At 37.6% G+C, this 19,144-nt stretch overlaps 1 protein-coding gene across 2 annotated transcripts in view; it reads left to right on the top strand.

The window, feature by feature from the left end:
* The first annotated feature begins 322 nt into the window (after window positions 1-322).
* spop (speckle type BTB/POZ protein) overlaps window positions 323-19,144 on the top strand; it is a 74,951-nt gene continuing 56,129 nt past the window's right edge. The window contains exon 1 of one of the 2 annotated variants that reach the window (XM_079890663.1): window positions 323-413. The gene's annotated coding sequence lies outside the window, so the exon portion shown is untranslated. Of the gene's footprint in view, window positions 414-18,610; window positions 18,767-19,144 lie in introns of those variants that run through there. The other variant, XM_079890664.1, reaches the window with a different exon arrangement.

Genomic DNA, 19,144 nt, shown 5'->3' with positions numbered 1-19,144 from the left:
GTGGGCTACTTTAGTTACAGATAAATACAATACAAATATGGTGATATTAGGCTTGTATAACAAATAAAAGCGAAATAAAATAAATATACTTATTTGAGTCTATGCAAATATATGAAATGACATTTCATAGACATAGCCTTGCTCTCATAAATTTCACCGAAATCGACTGATGAGAGATGACAGGGACAATACCATGAGATTAGATTCGAATTATATGATTCTGTGCTTTAAAATAATAATCATACTCGCATGTCGCATGTAAACTGAAATTTACACTGATTTTGCAACCATAGCACAGTGCGCGCACCCGAGTACGTGCGCACTCCCGTCCTCCGTCATTCATTTAACCCGGACGTGAAGCCGCTCCATAGAAAAATATCCGATACGGCACAACAGCTTACCTTCATAAAAAGGTAAGTTTATAAACCCAAACTCACCACAACACACCAGGGGATGTCATATATTTCTCTTTTACCTCTTGATTAGCTTTGTAAGAGTGAAAACAGCGCGTTTAGAGGATATGTGTCGGTAATATTTGAGCTTGTTTCAGGCTGCTGTTGCAGTGCTAACTAGCTTAGCCCCTTGTTGCGCTTGCCAGCCTTATTACTTTATGACTCTTATATAATACAAAAACAGCTATTTATCCTGGTTTTAGTAGCACATTTTTGTGTCTTGATAGTTAAATATTTTAACCTACGAACGACTGAGGGTTTGTAGTCAAATTGGTGATTCTTTTGACAACTGTCATGTTGATGAGCAGACTGGCTCTTCCACCTGCTTCAGGTTGTTGTGTTTATGTTTAATAAACATATTTTGCACGGCCATTTGTGATGTCATATGCACAGTATGGCTTTGAAAGATGTGTTTTGGGTTATTATGGTGCCCTGTCAGATTCAATGCAGTACTTGAGTATTGTTGTTTTTGGGCAGAGGCCTGGGTATCAGTGACACAAGCATTGCTAAATACTGATCCCGCATTGACTGTGAATGGAAGGATCTTGCCGCGCATGCGCCGTCTACATCTCCCGCATCCTGCCAGATAATGGGAAGTTGTTGTGCGCACGCGCAGTGCGGCGATGCAGGGGCGCTCTTTGCCAGAAACTGAGCCGCTATCATGATCGCGTTCACGCAGACGTGTTGAATGGGTTGCTGCATTGCAGGAATTAGGCACAGCTGACATGTTGGTCTGTCTGTGGCGGCTGTGAAGCGGAACGATGGCTGTGCCGCTCATGGATGGGTTGTGGGGGTGTTTTCGATCAGCTCTGGGCCCCAGCTGGTCATTTATTGGGGAAAAATGTTGAGTTTGTAGGAACACACTTTCATTTTGACACATCAGAGCTGGAGAATCCCCAGTGTTTTACACACACACACCTGTGTCACATCTCATGATAACCATATGTGTCCACTGGCATGGAAGAAATCTGCTCAATACCACCCTAAACGCCTGCTCTGCTACTTAGCAAATGCAGCACAGGTGGTTGTTGAATCTAATTGCTTTTAGTGTATACAGAAATTGTGTTAATTTGATATTTAATCATTTAAATTTAAATTTAATGGAAACATACACTGTGGGTCAAAAGTTTTCGGTAGGTACGATTTTTTTAAATGTTTTTAGAAGTATCTTATGCTTACCATATATTAGGGGTGTAACGGTACACAAAAATCACGGTTCGGTACGTACCTCGGTTTTAAAGTCACGGTTCGGTTTATTTTCGGTACAGTAAGGGAAAGAAATGCAAACATTAAACTGCAGGTTGTTTATTACTATAAACTTTTTTTTAACAATTTGTTTACACTTTTTTTAAACACTTTTTAATAAAATATAATAAAATAGATATAAAATAAAAAAAGAATAAGAAATAAAATACTGCTGCAAAGTTCTCCACTAAATAAAATACTCTCAGTCTCAAACCAATATCACATAATAAAATATAATGAAAAATATAAATAAATAACTATGATTACAGTGCAGGAACAGAAAATAGCCCTATATTAAAATAATATTAAACAAATATATTAATGTATTATTATTTTTCAATAATCAATCAACATAATCAATTTAAGATTTTTTTTTTTTCCACTTTTTTAATAATTATCAAAATAAAATATAGTCCAAAGCTATAGTACAAAGCTATTATTACCAGAGCATGTGATCAGAGCAGGTCATTTTACCATTGTTGCCAGCATGACCAGCTCAGCAAACAGAAATCTAAGTTACTACTGAGAAATTTCACCTTATTTGAGCGGACTTTGCTTTTCCAGTGCGTGATCGGTACATGATTGGAGTGTTTGGGCCGTTAACGACAGAGCAGAACGCGCAGCGCAAACGCGGACTCGAACATTGAGCAGAGAGCGCAGCGGGTCGTCGACACACACACACACACACACACTCGCGCGCGCGCGCAAGCCACGGAACGGAGAGTGCGGCGGCGCACACGAAGCGGAAAAGCTTTTTTTCGCCATGCAGTCTATTTCATTGTTACAGTGACGACGGGTAAAACACGGGTAAAACCAGAGAATGTCTAATAGGAAAAAACATTAGAATCAGCTGCAGGGCGGGATTTGCGCTGAACGCGGAGACTTCCGCCACTTAATATGTTCGTGTGGAAACACGAAAATGTACCTATGTTCCGCACACAAATTATTGCATTCAGTCATTCGGTACACACGTGCACCGAACCGAAAGCCCTGTACCGAAACGGTTCGGTACGAATACACGTACCGTTACACCCCTACCATATATAAACACTGTAATCTATTGTGAAATATTATTAATGTAAAATAACTGTTTTCTATTTGAACATTTTTTTATAATGTAATTTAATATACATTTTTTAATTTATGTTACAAAGCTGAATTTTCAGCATCAATACTCCAGTCTTCAGTGTCACATGATCCTTCAGAAATCATTCTAATATGATGATTTGATGCTCAAGAAACATTTCTTCTTATTATTATCAGTGTTGAAAGCGGTTGTGTAATTTTTTTTTTTTTTTTTATGATTCTTTGATGAATGGAAAGTTCAAAAGAATAGCATTTTTCTAAAATAGAAAGCTTTTGCAACATTGTACTACCGTTCAAACCTTTTTGGGTCAGTAAGAATTTAAACAATTTTGTTAAAAAACAACAATATTTTGTACATTTTTTTTTTTCAGCAAGGATGCATTAAATTGATCAAAAGTGACAGTAAATACATTATAATTTTACAAAAGATTCTATTTCAAATAAAAGCTGTTCTTTTGAGCTTTCTATTCATCAAAGAATCCTGAAAAAAAAATGTGCACAACTGTTTTCAAACATTTTTCATAAATGTTTATTGAGCAGCAAATCATCATATTAGAATGATTTCTGAAGGATCATGTGACTGGAATAATGATGCTGAAAATTTGCATAACAGGAATAAACTATTTTACATACATTACTGTAGAAAACAGTTTAAATTGTAATTTTTTTTTTCTTTCAAAAACATTTGAAGATCTTACTGAACCCAACCTTTCGAACGTTATAAACAGATTTATTTTGAATAGTAATATGTAACCATGTGATTTAAGCACAATTCCAGATGTCATGGATGTCACGACATTTTCTTTTCATTTGCATAAAGTTCAGCGCTCGTTTTGATTCTTGCTCTGTTGTCAATCCCACAATCCAATGCAAACCTATATCATTCATCTCCCGTAGAGAAGGAATGTCATCTCACTTTGTATTAATGGCCTCATATATACAGTTACAGAGAGCAATTCTTGAGCGTGATGGAGCTAATGCAGTTCTGGATATACTATGTTTGTCTAATCTGTCTGATGCCCAGTACTGAACCCAGCAATAAAATAATGATGAAAGTGAAATAGTGAAACTCATCTGAGTATACTGCTCTTTTTAATCATGTCAAACTTCTCCCATCTGTTGTTGCTCTCACTTTCTGTATTTCCATATTTATTCTGCCATTTTAGCATGCATCCTGAAATCAGTCTGACCCACTTCCCACTGTTTAAGAATTTTAAAGAGCTGAAGTCTGTCTCTTCTAGTCTATGATATTCATGTGAGTTCTGCATTGTATTTCTTATACAGCAGCTCAATGGAAATTCTGTTTGCATCTTTAAAGCTATTTTAAATAATTCTGCAGATTTTGTCCCTAAAAAAATTGGCTCATTTTGGATTCATTTTAGTATTCCCATGGCATTTAAACAGCATTTATGCCATTAGATTTTGTTTCTTGATAATCATCTCAAATCACTCTGAATCGTTACATGCAAATTTTGTTTACACTAATAACAGTCTTAAATCAGTGCTGTTATGGATTATGATGTATCTGACAGGGGTCTCTCAGCAGGTGTGTCAGAAATGACAGATTCTTTGCTGTAACCATCAGCTGTGTAAAATGGGGCTGATGGTGGGTCTCTGAATAAACTCTTGCATTAGGCGCTGATTAAAGTCCAGTGTAAATGTGATGCTTTCTTTCATTGCGGAGAGATTTACTACCGCAACTCCGGCTTGGCAGTTTCCGCTATTCCAAAATAAAGTAATCCATCAATTAGTCAGCAGCTCCATCAAAGCCAAGATATTACGCACCAAATTGCCTCGAATGATGAACAGTTGTAATTTATGAACAAACCCGAGACCAGGCGGCAGACTGCGAAAGAGAGAGATTGCTCTGCTGAAATATTCAGATTGTTATTATAATTTTTTTTTAAAGCTGTTATTTTTAAATAATCAGTAATGTTAACAGAAGTAAATGGCTTGCTTGTGTGTAATAAACATGGATCAGTATTTGTTTAATAAGTCCCTGATAAAGTGTTTGTTTAATATTTATCCATTGAACAACCACACATTTACAATGTCTGAATCATATAAAGACAGCTGGTGCCTTTAAAAGAGGAACTAGTATAACACAACAAACTGACAATGTTAACTTGGCAGAACAGTATGTGAACTGGCAGGTGGAGCTGCATTTAATGGTAAGGCATCAGGCTTTGGCTTTCTTCTTGATAAATTGTGAATATTTCATTATAATATTGTAGTTGGTTGTAGGGCTAGGTATTGACAAATTTCACGATTCGATTTCGATTCAGTGCCAATGTATATTCAGTTCAATTCGATATTGATTCATTGAGATATGTATTAAAAAATCTCTCAACTAATGCTTTGAAATATACAGGGTATTTATATATTTATAGGGCATTTTGACATTTTGTGTGTATTTGACTGTGCAAGTGCAATAAGCAGCGAAAAAGAACTCCATTTAGTACTGAGACAAGGCTTTATTTGTATAAGCACAAAATCTGCAGGAATGAGTAAAGTTATGCACAATACGCACAATTCCAAGCCAAAATTCATTAATCCAGGGCAAATAAAATAATTGTGAGTGAGGGGAGGCGGGTTTGTGTGTCAACTCGCTTTCGGAGAGATGAGAGTGCTAGAAAGCGCAGCTGGTATTGTGTATCTGTTCTGTGGAAAATTTGTATTGAAAGCGTTTCAGATATTTCAGTATCGACATGTATCAAAGTCAATATTTTTGACAACACTACATTTGCACTTAGTTTATTATTTACTGTCATTACTGTAGATAGCAGTTTACTAATAATAGTCAGTCTCTCTCTCTTTTTTTCTGTGTGTGTTATTTTGGAGGTTGACTTATAAGATGGCACATTGTGAGATTTGACTGAATGAATGGTTTATGAAGAGAAGGACCGGTTTGAGGGTGTGTGCACATGTTAAAGATGGGAGTGAACAAGGTGTCTGGCTCCATAGGATCAATAATGTAAATTGATCAACTGTAAGTGAGAATAGGCTTATTTTTCACACAGACAGTTGCACTGAGGACACGTAGTGGTGATTGAGTTCGTTTACATGAGAGGATGGAAATTGAAATATGGATTGAGGTCACAAATGCTTGTGTGAGCTTCCATATTAGGGCTCAAATATTTTCCTGCTCCTCATCTATGCGTTTGAGCTGTGTCTGTGCACACATCAGCGTATGCTGTGTGTGCATGTGCGTCCGGTTAAATTTAGATGTAAGCAGTCACAAAAAGGTATGAACTGAATCTGATTATGTGTCTGTGTAGTTGGACTTATTGTGCCAGTATTTGAATTTTAATCTCAGTAATGAATATTTCCATCTTTCTTATAGAGACACTCTAGTTTCTCCCTCTCTCCCACGCTTTCCTTCTCTTCTGAATTCTTGTTGCCCTCATTAGTATTCATGTAGACCTAATACACTGAAAACATAAACAGATTGGACTGTAGTTTACATCTATCTTTTTTTTTTTTTTTTAATCTATGAAGTTCAATTACAACCTTAGTCAAGCTTACTTGCACTGAAAGTGTGATATATTTTTTTGTTGCTTTTTTCACCCTATCTGTGACCCTTAGAATTAAAGTAAAAAAAAAAAAAAGGTTTTGGCTACTGTATCTTAAGGTCATTTATAAGTAAATGACCTCTCTTATGGTTGTTCTAGTTCAGACTTTTGTTCAGGACGGCAGGTTGCGTAATACTGAATGGACTAGGGATTTTATTCATTCATTTAGTAAATAATATGAGGCCTCCACATTATTTCTAGTTGACTTACCTGTTGTTAAAGAGGCAAATAAAATGTTTATTTGGCTTGTAAGTACCCCTCCATGGCCCACAGACATTGTTTCCTCATTCTTTGTTATGTATGGGATAAGTTCCATCCCATATCAAACATACCCAGGGCCTGTTTTAACAGGAATATACTGCTAAATAAACTTTTTAAGCAAACTAATAAGTTCTGCAATCAAACTAATAAATAGGCACAGCTGAAAAATATTGCACATACAAACTAAAAAGCCAAATAAATTAAAATGAATATCAGACAGCAGTATAGACTAAGCTCATCTATAAGATGTCACATTACACCACGGTATAAAAACCTTGATATTGTATTGATGGCTTTTTTTTTTTAATTTATTTGGAAGGGAGGATTGACTGCCTCACAAATTTGTTCACTCATTTACTGACTTTTTTAAAAACATTGACGGAGAATTCAGGAAAGACATAAATAAACCTAGCACCTAAACTTTTATTTTACAACTATTATCTGTTCTGTTTATAGGCCTATGCGGATTCACTCTTTGGCCCTGTTTACACCTGGTATTAAGATGCGTTTTGGTTGATGGGATCACAAGTAGACGAGGAAGACGCATTCCTGTTTACACCTGGTGTTTTAATCCATTTCTTTTGTCCACTTTCAACCACTTCTGGTCTCGGTTTAGGTGGTCTCTTGACCACAACACTACTATACGCCTAATTTCGGTTTATTTGTGACGCGCTCCAGTTCTTCTTGCAGTTGAAGACGGAGCAACTTTCTGCTTAAGTTTATTCCATGCACTGTCAAGTACTTCATCAGATTTGTTACGTTGCCAGTCTTGACAGTAATTATCTTGCATCAGCAAATATTGCATCGAGCCTGGTGAAATGTAGCCACACTTTTGATCTTTTCCCCATCCTTTACATCTATGGGGCTTGGGACGCTTACACACTACAGCCTCACGTGAGCCACGTCTCTGGGTGTAACCGGCGTAAACTAGTGTTTTTCCTTGATGCCTCGCCACAGCCAATCATGCTGCATGCTTATTGGCTCACTGATGTTAACGAGATTTACCCCTTAGGTATCGAAAATTGGTACCGAGCGACAAGAGATTTTTTGATACTCTGTGGTATCGAGGCAATTTGGTTGAGCCTAAAAAGTATCGAACTCGATACGGAGCCCTACACCGTATAATATTTATAATTTTCAAAGAGCTGTGCATGGGCAAATGTGTGGAGCACCACTTGCACACCATCTTTGTCTCTAGAACCGCCTGCAATTTGCCGCTTTCAGTGTGTCTCTCATTGAAAATGAACTACAGATTTGTGCTTTCCATCTCCCATGTGAAACTACTTTTTATGTCGAAGTGGTATGTTATGAGTGGCCCACCAGGAATTCTTCAGGTTCTAACGATGGCCACTCCGGGCCTGAACATGCAACTCTTCAGGATTGCTGGAAAATTAAAAGCAGGTGTGTTTGATTAGCGGTGGAACTAAACTCTGCAGGACTGTGGCCCTCCAGGACTGAAGTTTCCCATGTATGATGAATAGATGAACTTTCAAAAAGTGGCTCAGTTGATCTGATTTATCTGATTTATTTCCACAGATGAAGGAATATTTTGTTTCTCATGTCCTTTTAAACATTTATTTAGTATTTCAAAAGCTTGTACCTTCTGTTTTCTGTGTGTGTATGTGTGAGAAGAGATGATGGTATAAATTAGAATTGGATATTTCTTTTTTTATTAACAGTTTAGGACAGTATCACATGATATCGATACAGGCAGTGGCGGAGGCAGAAAGTAGATGATGGGTGGGCCTCTAAAAGTGTGGGTGGGCTGGAATAATTTGCATCATCCAATGTTTTTCAACTGGCTTAATTTGGGAGAAAAAAAATAAATGATGGACCATCCCTCAGTGGCACCAATTCACTAAAAGTCATGGTATGGCAAGTTCAAATGACGTTATTTAATCTAACAATATTACGTGACAATATCAATTCAAGTAAGTCAAAAACGGCAGATAAGTACAAGACAAAACTGCAGTTACAACATTAACCAACAGCACCAACTAAAATAAAAACCTAAAAAAATAATCACATGTTTGGAAATAACCTGGAAACAGGCAGCTCTATGTATGAATAAACATTCCACACATTAAATTAGTGAATTCGGTTGGTTTAAAAGCCACTATAGGCCTATGTCGCTTAGCAAACACAATGTATTTTATCTGTTTAAAGTTTATTTACCCCTTCACTATTTTTCTGTGACTGTCTTTGGGACAGTTCACACAAAAATGGAAATTCAGCAATTATTTACTCACCTTGATATTGTTTTAAAGCCTTATTACCTTATTTTTTTCGGAACAAAAAAAAATCCCTGCTGTGCTTTCATGCAGTAAAAAAAAAAAAAAAAGGATTCAAATATCATAAAATAATCCCATGCAAATCATGCTATATTTGTTCTGAATGTATACTGGGTTTAATGAGAAACAAACCGAAAATGTTAGGCTATTTATTAAGTGAAAATATTGGCCTCACCATTGCTACATAGGCCTACACGCGAGTGCGCCCAGGAAAAGTTAGCCTATGTTTTATTTTTTATTTTTTTAGGATTTCAGCTTTAATACATTTTAATTACACAAGGCTACAGTATAACCTCAGAAGAGTATGTGTTGCCTATTTATCTCTGTTGTGCTCAGGTCGTCAGACAGTCAGAATGACTGTGTGAACGTTATATTGCGAGGCCTATATACCCAAGTCAATGTATTATTCTTTTCTTTTTGTATTAGTATTTAAAGATATTTAATTTAAAACTAATTTAATAATTTATATCTTGATGCATTTTATTTATAATACATTTTTAGCATTTGGGTATGGCAAGGTGGCTTACAGTAGGCCTATATAGTAAGCCCTGCCAGGTTCTGCAACAGAGAGGACCCAGAAGCGAAAAATTCAAATCAACAATGCATTTATTGAATATCAACTTTTAAACAGTCGGGCAGCCGAGTCCCGAGCCACCAACAGGGCTGAGGCTAAAGGGGTATCCAATAATCAGACAGAAGAGTTTGCAATGTTGCTTTTTTTTTGTAATTACACTGGGTGCCAATAGTGTAGTAGCAGAAATGACATACACTCATTTTAAGTTCTAAGCGGTATTGCTCAGTGCGATCACGTGAAAAAGAAAAACAAAAACATAGCAGGAGAGAGACCCGAGTCCTGTCAAACAACTAAGTTATATCACGAAGAGAAATTACAATGTCTTGAGTTCTGTATCGGCAACCTGCCATACACGTGGCTTATATGTATACATTTCAGAAAACTCCTTGCTCACAAATGTAACGACACCATTTTTACAAATATCACAAGACACCATTTTAAATTCTTTTTTTTTTCTTTTCAGTGAACAGCTGACCCACACACACACACATCATACGTCTGTGCTGCATTAACAAATCATCCAGATGGAGGCATTTTAGACAGTATGGATTCAGACATGCCTTACATCGTGCTCAATGTTTGCATTAATATAATGTTTTGGGGCAGAAATAGTTGTGTGTCTCTCTCACTCACTCACTCACTCACTCACTCACTCACTCACTCACTCACTCACTCACTCACTCACTCACTCACATCTGGTTTGTTTCCTCACTTTGTGTGGTAATGAGTTTAATGAATATTCATGAGGCAGGGCTGTTTGCAGCATGTAGATCAGGATTCCTGTGAAACTGAATGAAGGTGCTGACAGCAGAATAATGCTATTTTATATAAAAGCTCAAATGCATCAATGACCTGCAATTTGACAAGCATTTGTGTCCTGCGTAGATCAATATATAGCCGCGTTTCCACCAAAATTACCCGGAACAATTTGTCCAAGGAATTTTTTTCCCTGGGACTTTTTCCCCCTAGACTTATGGTTTTCTGGGTTTCCCCGCGATCTAAAGTACCGTGAAGATTAGGCAAATAGTCCGGTGACGTTGGACTGTGCGCGACTTTATACAGTTCCTGCTGGAGGGGACTTTCGGAGGGGGAAATATTTACCCAGAACTTCATTTAGACCCTGGTTCCTGCGGTGTAAACACACAGAGTAACACCCCAAAGTCCCTAGTTCCTGGGGAAAGTTCCTGTGGTGAAAATGTGGCTTATTTGTGTATATAACCAATATGAATGAATATGCAAATTAGTCCCGCCTCCACTCAATTACACCAGCTTGAAATACCTGATCCACTCTGTCAACTTTACTGTAGTAAACGCTACACAACGGCAAGTGGAACTACTGGTTTAATTCAGCCATATATGTTAGAACCAGAAACTGATTCAGAAGAGGAAGAGCAAATTATACAGGGTCATCTACTAGTCAATGTGTCAGAATGGTAATGCATTTTATGTATCGCTCTCTACAATGTCAGAAACATTACAGTAATTGATATGATTAGCCTTTTGCTGGACGGACTACGTTATCAAACAGCTAATAATGTGTTGCTAATGATAGACAGACAGCTGCCTTCTGAAAATCAGTGCTTTGAACATCAAGAAAGCCCTGCCCCGCCCCGCACATATATGACTGGGATTTGTTACATGTTTGTGATGTTTTTTTTCTCTTTTTTTCTGTTGTATGGCTGGCATTATCTGAAATGAAAAATCTGTTAGGTTGAGGCTGTTTTACACTGAAAGTTGTATTCAGTAGAAAGCGAGACACTGTTATTGTGCAAGTTATAGCCTAACTCATTTTCTAAAAATTTTTTTTTTACCAACTGTCTACTTCTCTCTCTCTCTCTCTCTCTCTCTCTCTCTCTCTCTCTCTCTCTCTCTCTCTCTCTCTCTCTCTCTCTCTCTCTCTCTCTCTCTCTCTCTCTCTCTCTCTCTCTCTCTCTCTCTCTCTCTCTCTCTCTCTCTCTCTCTCTCTCTCTCTGCATGTCAACTTCTCTCACTCTTTCTCTCCGTGACTTTACTTGTCTAAATACCCGTCTCTCCTCCTCACTTTTTTCTCTTTCTCTGTCTCCTGCTGTTGTGTCTAACTGCTCGTTAAGCCATCTGTAAAACCTTTGATCTCAAAGCTTTGCCACCCAACAGCCAAACAGAGGAGTGTGTGTGTGTCTGACTTAGATTTGTTTCACATGTGTGAGAGAGATGAACAAACTCCGAACATGTGTGTATTTAGTGCAGCATCTCATAGAGTTATGGAAGGCAAGTGCAGTGAAATCCATATTTTGAAGCACTTAATAGTTTGTTTGGGCTTCATTATAATAATTTGTGGACCTTGCCGTCTAAATTGTTTGAATTTAATTAATGCGTTTATTCCAAACTCACAAAAAAGTAGGGATGTCCTGAGCTGATCTCAAGGATTGGTATTGGGGCTGATTAAACATTTATGATCGATATCTGTTATCCTAAGCCCGATCCTATATTTCACTCGGCTGTCATGCAGTAGGTGGCAGTATGCACCTTCAAGTGGGTTTGCCAACTGCTATTAAAAGGAAAAGAAGCTCAATTATGCGTTTGTGACGTGTGAGAACCAATGCGGTCTGTTTTAGCACGCCACTCGCGTTCGAGCTTCCGTGTTTCGCATATTTAATGCGCACTTTTGTAACACATCTCTCAAATCATGTATTTACTGTTTATTTTAGGTTTGCACACTATCCAAGGTGTCATTGCCATAACCCGTTGGGTTGCATTTTGCTTTTGGCTTAGGCCTACTTGACTGACTGGGATTCTGATGCTGTAAGCTTCATGCTTTCTAACCTTACCTCCACTTTTTTTCTTTTTGTTGCAATTATTCTGTTATTATTGTACATAAAAAAATACAAGATATTTATCAGATAGATCAGTAGTCCCATATTCATAATTGTGACCACACAGTCTGTTTACAATGATTTTTATATAGTATTAAAATCATTTAGTTAATTTAGAGAACAGACACTACAATTAAAATCTGAACGTGTCTGCAGCGTGAGCTGAACGGGAGTCGCAGCGCAGATCAGCTGCAGGAGTCAGATTTCATTTATCATGAGAGCAAGGAGCTGATCAAGACGATGGTGGAAGATTTGGTGGAAGACAAAGCGAAGTGTAAAAGCGCATATTTGGCAATATTTTTGATTTAAACCCAATTAGGGCTGCATCAAAATTAAACCGTACCGATTTGGCAAAGGTTGCGTTTTATTTATGCGCAGCTTGTCAGTGCAGCACGGCTCTGTGATCAGGTGTAAATGCTGCTCCATCTGAAAGCCAGAGGGTGCTCTCGCGCAGAAATATCCAAATATGACCCGCAGAATTATGTCATTTCAGGAAATCCCTATGAGCATCATAGTATCGCTGTAGCTGACTAAACAGATTGAAACACTTTAATTAAACATATCTAATAAACACACGACTATGACAATATATGGTTTATCTGAGTTCTTCAAGCCTTCTCAGGTATTTTCATGTTAATAAAGTATATTTATATTTCAATGCTAATCGACATAGTCTTTATCACTGTGTAGAATACTATGAAATATGTTGTGTGCCTTATTCCTTATAACCTCTAGTAAGAGGTTCATAAATGCTTATGTTTGGAAAGATGTTTGACTCGTGTTACTACTTCAAATGCTCTTTATAAGTGTCTCAAACTTGCCGTGCTTTCAGAGATAGAGCAGCATTTACTACTGATCACAGAGCCGTGCTTCACTGACAAGCTGCGCATAAAAAAGAAAATCGCAGCCTTTGCGATTTCATTATCGCAATAAGCCAAAATGGTTTTATGCACGATTTCACGTTAATTGCGATTAATCGTGCAGCCCTAAAACCAATGCTAATAGGGAACCTGCAAAGGGTTATTTGTTTTTCTAGTTGTTGTTTTTTTCATTAAGAATAATAATGAACCCACCATTCAAGCAATTGCCACCCCCGAATTAGCGCTTTAGAAGTAAAATGTAATACTTCGATTAACCAGTGGGAAAATTTTCTCTGTCAATCCCTATAGATGCTAGATGATAGATGCCCCCCCCCCCCCCTTAATTTTTTTAATATATTTGAGCCCCTGAGAAACCCTCTGTATGTCCCTGTATACATTGGATTGATTTGAATAACTGTAATGTACCAAGCTCTAGGAAAATACAAGTATCGAATCGAGTTTCTGTATCGGCAGATACTCAATATTCAATTACTCTGATCGGCACAAAAAACCTGATCGGGATGTCCCTATAAAAAAACTTATTCTCTTCAGGAATGAGTGACTTTATAAAGCTGGTGCAAATTTGGGAATCATGAAGTGTACTTTTAAAGAGCTTGTCAACATTACTTCTGACTGAATCAAAGCAAAGTTTAGGATTACCAGTGGAAGTGATGATTGGAAATGCACCACTTGTTTCAAATTTCTGGTGGGTTTGAATATCACCCATGCTTGAGATGAGTGTATGTTTGTGTACGTGCCAGTGGCTGAAAGGACATTCTTTCAGTCTCATCTGTTCATCAGTGAGAGGGACCACTCAGAGCAGACATGTTTGATCTCCTTCATCTCACTCTGTCTCTGTGCTGTCCATCCAAACGGGTGGCCTGGGTCTAGTCTCAGCAACGTGTCTGCTGGTTTAGAGAGCTCCACTTCTGATCAAAGCAATGCGTGTCTCTGAGGGCTCTGATGCCATTCTCATCAGGTATGATGTCGAGATGCTTTATAGATCTGCTCAGAATACCTCCTGACAGCCACACACATATACACGCTGATGCCACTGATAGCGCTTTGTATCACCATCTTCTTAGGAGCAGAATCAATTATCAGTAATTTAAGTTAGTGTCAAAGTCTTTATCACTCATTCAACCGAACAGTTTTGCTTCTGACCCTCTTCAGATGTCCAAGAAAGGCCTCTCTTCTTCTTCTGGTGACATCTTTGTTCTTTCTTTCAGTTCAGTGCTTCTCTCTCTTTTCATCTCTCTTGTCATCTGCAGAAAATGTGTTCTATTCATTGTCGTTTCGTTTACTCAGAATGTAGACTGTTTGAGCATGTTAATAAAACTTAAAAATAATTTTTTCATTGTTGTGGGTAGAGTGTTGTAATTTTGACTAAACGAGTCTACCCTTCTTGCATTTTTTTTCCTTCAAATGTGCACAAGAATCAACAATCAAGCATGTGGTGCATTGTTTTCCAAAAATGTTATGCCTAAAATTATAATATGTATGGTAAACCACACTTGGTAAATGGGTCAGTGTCAACTTTGGTGTTATGTTTTATTACTTATTAGAATTATTATTATTTAAAAAAAAAACAAACAAAAAAAAAAACACATCACTTATTGCTTATTAACATTTGAAAAAAGTTATGTAGTCTAACCAACATGGAATATATAGCCTACATATAAAATATATATTATAAGGAAAGAGATGATTCTCAATTTCTCACAGACTGTGTCAAGATATCATTGACCCATAAATGCCCAGCCATATCCCATATATTTTGCTGCATAGCATAAGGATTATCATGGAAATTAACTGTTATATTTGCATGTAGAATGGGGACAGTACATCATAATCATTTTGGTTTTGAAGAGACACTTTTCATGTGGCCAAGTGGAAATGAATTAGGCATACCCAATTGGAAAACAATTCAGTCGGCCAATGCACATATGTGAATGGTATACCCCCCCCCCCCTTAATGCTCCTGGAAGTTTTCTCATCTCTAGAACTCCATGTGGCGACACACACGTGATCTATTACTGTCATTAGGCCACCAAAACAAGTATATGAATATTTTTATGAGAGGTAGTGCGGCACATAAAGTGGGGGTCTTCAGCAGGTGGTCTGGCAATTATTTTATTCTAAAAATCATTAGTGAGAAAATTAAAATGTTAAAAATAAAATATTAAGTTAACTGCAGTCAAAGCTAAAGTTCAACTGAATGATTCATAGTCCCTCCCACATTAAAATGCATTACATTTAAATTAAAATATTGCCTTTGTTGGATAGAAAGCGAATGTGTAAATTCAGAATGTATTTCTTCACACCAGTCCACACAGATAGTATATAGACGGAGTTATGAAAGGCACTTTCAAAGGTGCGGATAAAAGCATTCACAATGAGGAATGTGGTTGGCTAGTGAGAGGACTGGAAGAAAAGTGAAGCACTTTTGGCTGAGAGCGTCTGATCATGACTTGCTGCCCTTGAATGTCTTCAGTTAAATTGTGAAGGGTAAGCATTTATCTTCTGTATACCTGTGTGAGCGTGTCTTTCAGTCTTCCAGCTGACAGCAGCGCTCTTCATGTTGACACTTATTCTCTCTTATGATGTTTTTACACACTACAGCTTCACTCTGAAGAACACACCTGTACCTCTTGCTGCCTAATGCTATGCTACCTTCAAATTGTTCTGTGCAGGTAGTTGAAGAAGAGTGTGGAAAGAGTGATACAAAGCAGCATATCCTTCTCCATCCTTTTTATTTTGGTTCTTGTTCTAAACTTTGCATGCAATGAATGGGGGATCCGCTATGTTTCTTCAATCATTCCGACTGAATGTACCGTAAATGACATGATGACTCAGTGCTGCCTTCTGACCGGTAGAGTTTAAAAAGGCAATTGTACTGCCAATGTGTCGAACTCGTCCATCCATGTTTATCGGTTTTTGAGTATACTTTGAAAGCTGTGCGAACACGACTCTACGCGAGACGGAGCGGAACGTGGAAAATGAAGAATACCAGGGCCTTTAGATGTTCCCTTCTCAAGTCATAATTATGATGTGATGGGTATTCTTCAAGTAATCTGATATTATTATTTTTTTCACAAATGTAATTTTTGATTTTACTTGACACAGTAGCCCTGTAGATCAGCATTTCTAACTTAAAACGAAAAGTGATAGATTACGGCAAAGATTTAAAGGGTTAGTTCATCCAAAAATGTAAGTTCTGTCATTACTCACCCTCATGTCGTTCCAAACACTTAAGACCTTTGTTCATCTTTGGAACACAAATTAAGATTTGATGAAATCCAAGAGCTTCCGCACCCTCTATAGACTGCAACGTCATAACCACTCAAGGCCAAGAATGGTAGGAAAGACATTGTTAAAATAGTCCTGCGACTACACACTACAGTCGTTTTACAACCTCAATTTTATGACATGACGAGAGTACTTTCTGTGCGCAAAAAAACCAAAAATAACGACTTTATTGAACAATTTCTTCTCTTCCGTGTCAGTCTCCGACGCATGCGTGTGATGCTGACGCAGTAGCCAGCCAATACTGAGCCGGCGTTCTGATGTAGATCCTGGAACCGCTGCACTGTGTTTACAATGTGAGCTGCGTCAGAGACTGATGATGAGCACTTTCCCTTTAAGAGCACAGAGTCATTTGCCTTGCGCATGTAACGATTAGGGCTGGGTAAATCACAATAATCTTTGTGCTTTGAATGTTTTTACCATCACTTTGATTTAATTTTAATCAATTTGCATCTTTACTAAAAAGTATTAATTTATTTTAAAAAATAAAATCTTAATCACCCTATACTTTTGAATGGTAGTGTATATTTTCTATAATGGATGTCTAATGGAATATTTAAAATTAATATAGATTTACAATATCGGCATTTGTCAGTTATCGGCTGTAACCTAAAAATAATTGCCAGACTGAATACAAATGAGTACTTTGGGGTTTGTGGTTCCATTTAAATTAGCATTTGAATGAGGTCACCCTTCTCATATAAATTTGATATCTTGTAATGGTTCTTTAAGGAATAATTCACTCCAAAATTTTGAACTCTGCTTATTCCTTTAATGGCCCACCCTGATAACCGTTTTATAATTTATGGCTGTTATCAAAGGAAATCTAATGTCGATGCAGGATGTTTAAAACCGTTCTTACATGTATTTCGTCACTTTCTTTTTTATGCTTCCATTTTTATTCAGCTCACTCTTTCACTTTGTTTCTCTTCTGTCTTTTCTACTTCTCTCTTTATTGCCGGTTCTCTGTCTTTCCATCTCTCCTAGCAGTAGATTGCCGTCCGGTGCTGAGTTGATCATCTGTCTCTTTCACTCTCTCACTTCATCTCTCTCACTCTCATCTCTTGTACTCACATTCATTCTTTAACTACTGAAGCACCTTTTGGCGATTATTTAATTCAATTGTTGGGTCTAATATTGATTAAGCTGCATGTGATGTGTAAACCTGTATTGGCTTTTAACATTAATCTACTTTCAGTTTTTATATGCCTCCATGTTTGGAATATTTGTGGAATTTTTTTTTGTTTTTTGTGTGTTTTTTTGTTTTTTCAACAAGGAAGTGTGTGCTTTGAGAAGATCTGTTTATGTGCAGTTTGTGTGAAGGACATCAGGAAACTATTCTTTATCTCTATCTATCCATCATCAGATGAAGGGACTTGTTTCTTTTTTCTTCTCTTTGCAGTAAAGGTGTGAAAATCAATAGTATTGTGATTCTTATGCAGTGCTGAATAGATGCTCTCAGGCTGAGTATCAATTTTAATTATTATTGTGCTAGTCAAGGAATTGACTTTCTAAAGCTCATTAGATGGCATAATAATGTTCTTCAATTAGAGCGCAGAGGTGAGAATCCTGTGAAGCGTATTACAGCTGCACAGGTTTAAAATGCTCTTTCTGCTTCTTCCCATCGAATGTGTTCACTTTGTTATGGGAAGGACAACTGACAGTTTTATGGCATCATATTTGAAAGTCATAGTTGCCCCCCAAAACTGAAATCACCATTTACTCACCCTCATGTTATTTCAAACCCATATTACTTTATATCTTTCATGAAGAATAAAATGTGTAAGACTTGGAATATAACACACACGTAATTTTTGTGTGCTCCACAACATCTTTTCCATTCACATTTATTTATATAGAAAAGAACAGAGTGAACATTCTTCAAAACTTTTTTTTTTTTTTTTTTATCCACAGAAGAAAGTCATACAGGTTTGGAATGGCAAGTGTTTGCAATTTTCATATATAGGTGAACTATCAATGAGAGATAAATTAAATCGTAAGGAATAATTTTGTTTTGAAACGGATTAAATGAATAGCCTATATTTTGTGATGGAACGACTGTCTCCCCTTATTGTCACCACCTCGCCCCTTTTATCGTCGCCCTTCTCCAGGTTCCCAACAGGAGTGGGTGAGAAAGAGAGGTAGGGCGCAGTAACAACCAGGACTTGGCGGCGGGTGATGAGGCACACCTGAATCAAATAGAGCCCCGTCACCGCCGCTGTTAAATGCCGAGCGCGCATGTCCTCGAGAGACCGGTGTCTTCCCAGGTGCGTGCACACTGGTGTCTTTGTGGGTCCAGGAAGGGGAGTATGAGGGATTCTCGCACAGCTGAGTCGCCGGACCAGTGGTCTGGATGGGAAGCACATGTTTGCGCCGACAGGCTAGGATGCCGGGCCACCATTCCCTCATGCGCCGTGACCTCAGGGAAGATGAGCTGTTGAGGAGAAGCCATCGCGCCTCGCTAGGGCTGGGCGATATGGCCAGAAAAAATCATGTCTGTTTTTTTTTGGTTGAATGGCTATGTACGGTATTACATCTCAGTATTTTCCACGTTTTTCTATTTGGATAAAAAAAAATCTGTATTTAATTTAAAACATGTTATTTCACATCCTGTCAAATGATGTCCTACAGACAATGTTCATTCT

Source organism: Squalius cephalus, assembly GCF_949319135.1.
Source record: "Squalius cephalus genome assembly, chromosome: 1".
In the NCBI taxonomy this organism is placed as follows: domain Eukaryota; kingdom Metazoa; phylum Chordata; class Actinopteri; order Cypriniformes; family Leuciscidae; genus Squalius; species Squalius cephalus.
This window is presented reverse-complemented; position numbering and strand designations above follow the sequence as displayed.